The 2,218-nt window shown below is 27.4% G+C and overlaps 2 long non-coding RNA genes across 2 annotated transcripts in view; one reads left to right on the forward strand and one right to left on the reverse strand.

Moving 5' to 3' along the window:
- The window catches only part of LOC136796000 (uncharacterized), a 207,812-nt gene that overhangs the window by 147,881 nt on the left and 57,713 nt on the right, over window positions 1-2,218 (reverse strand). The window contains exon 2 of the long non-coding RNA XR_010843698.1: window positions 1,641-1,697. This is a non-coding gene — a long non-coding RNA (uncharacterized lncRNA). The remainder of the gene's footprint in view (window positions 1-1,640; window positions 1,698-2,218) is intronic.
- LOC106680799 (uncharacterized) overlaps window positions 16-2,218 on the forward strand; it is a 7,035-nt gene continuing 4,832 nt past the window's right edge. The window contains exon 1 of the long non-coding RNA XR_001343140.3: window positions 16-125. This is a non-coding gene — a long non-coding RNA (uncharacterized lncRNA). The remainder of the gene's footprint in view (window positions 126-2,218) is intronic.

The following is a 2,218-nucleotide window of genomic DNA, read 5'->3' on the forward strand; positions in this document are numbered from 1 at the left end:
CTTCTGCTGGCACTACGATGCCAATTTAGTGACAACAGAAGAATCCCTCGTCAGAAATAACATAAGATTAGTCAAGCAATCACATATCTTTCCACCAGACAGCACAAAACACACAAGTACCAAAGGTGAGCACATATGTTAGTCCCAACATGGAATAGACAATAGTGAGCCGGCACAATGGATGACGACATCAATGTAAATGAGGAAAAGTTAGTGTGGTGGGGAGGAGGTAAGAGGAGGTATAAAGGCTTATCTTAATACTATATAGAATTAAAAGAATAATATTTACAATATTTCTATAACAGATATACAAGATTTAATGGTGTAAATATCACGTTTGTACGATTAAAATATTGATTAACATTATTGAAAATACCGCCTTAACAATTCCTGATACAACTCTAGGTCAAAAGTTTAAGAACATAGGTTCTTTTGTGTATACTGTGCCAAGATGATACTTACATAATTTCCATATAATTGATATTTGTTTGATTTTATCTCAATTCATGTCTTATTATGCATGTTTGTTAATGTAAATTATATGTATGAATTCTATTAGATATTGGAGACTAAACTTGAAACTTCATCAATTCGGTACAATCCCGCATTGTTGAAATTCAATTGTTCAGCGAGTGTCCTCATAGTACAAGACCCAGGAAGAAAAAAAGGCAGTTATTTCACCCCAATTTTTTATTACTTTAATGAAAGATATGTATTATTACTTGTCAAAAATGATGAATCTGCCAAATATAGTTAGGGGGAATAAAAAATAGCGGCTGTTTAAAAACATTTTTAAAAAATAAATAATTTTTCATTCGTAGCTTTATATCTTTAAAACTACCAACAACACTAGAAAATCTAAGAGAACATTAATTAAAGTAGAGTAAATTTGCTAAAATATTAAATACAATAGAGCTATTTACGTACAATAGTTCTCGAGTTTTCTCCTTTTAAAAAGCAACATTTCATAAAAATCTACTTTATTTGTTGTGAAATATCTATACCTCAAAAACCTTTCGACGTAGAAATGTCTATTAAGACTCAAATTTAAGCTATTTTAATGTACTACTAGTAGATTTGAGGTTTATCTTCGAAGGAGTAGTAGTTTTAATCTAAATCATGAAATAATGAGACAATGTTAACCATCATGCGTACAATAATTGATTTTAAAATAAAACCAACATATTAATCTATATATCACAGCTTAGTAGTGATAGCAAACAAATATCAATTTTTATGAGATAACTCACGAACAGTAAACACAATTATTGTAAGTTTTAAAAAAATTTGGTACGAACAAGGAAAAAAAATTGCAAGGGTGGTAAAAAGTTTGTTTTTTTTTGTTTTAGATTTAAAAAAGATAGAAAATAAAACTTAATAACGCTTAAAAAACAAATAAGATAGAGCTTTAGTCATTTGAAATAGTCCAGCAAATAAAAGATTGTAACTACCTACTAAAAAAATTTCATACAAAAGATTTTGGAGATTTGTATGCCAAGAGTTTCCATACAACCTTCTAATCTAGTGTTATTATTTTTTCAAAAATTCTATACATAATGCTTTACTAGTTACTAAATGATGATTAAACATTATTTGGCTCAATAAACTTAACTTAAAATTTTAAATGTTTAAAAACTTACCGCAGTATCGGCCATGTTTAAGTAGTCCTTTACCATCCAGTGGCTCCGCGGAACGCACTAAAAAAAAAAAAAAAAAATAGAATCCACATAATGGAAGATACTATTTAAATGAAATCTTAAATGAAGTAATAATGAACCAATCACCATTATTGTGAAATTTTATTTATTTATTTTACTGAAAAAAAATGTCTCCAAAAATTTTCATATGCCATATACAATAACAACATGGCATGACAATCCCATTACGAATATTAGATGTAGATAGAGATTTGGGATTTTTATACAAAATTAAAGTATTATCGATATTAAATATAAAACATGGTATGAGGTTCAAATATTCAGAAGTTTTAAATTTAAATAAATTACATATAAACAATTAATAATTATCCTATTTACTACTTTCAATTGTAATGTCAAATTTAATGTCATCAACGTGCGGATAAACGTATGTATAAGTAAAATTAAAATAATTCTTTTCTATTTTTTTATTAATTCGTCTTTATTAATTACTCTATAGAAATTGCCTTAAGGCTATAATGATACAGGGAACATGTTAAGGTTTTACAGCGATATATTTT

This window comes from Halyomorpha halys, unplaced genomic scaffold (assembly GCF_000696795.3).
Source record: "Halyomorpha halys isolate HHAL.00 unplaced genomic scaffold, Hhal_1.1 Scaffold288.1, whole genome shotgun sequence".
Lineage (NCBI taxonomy): Eukaryota > Metazoa > Arthropoda > Insecta > Hemiptera > Pentatomidae > Halyomorpha > Halyomorpha halys.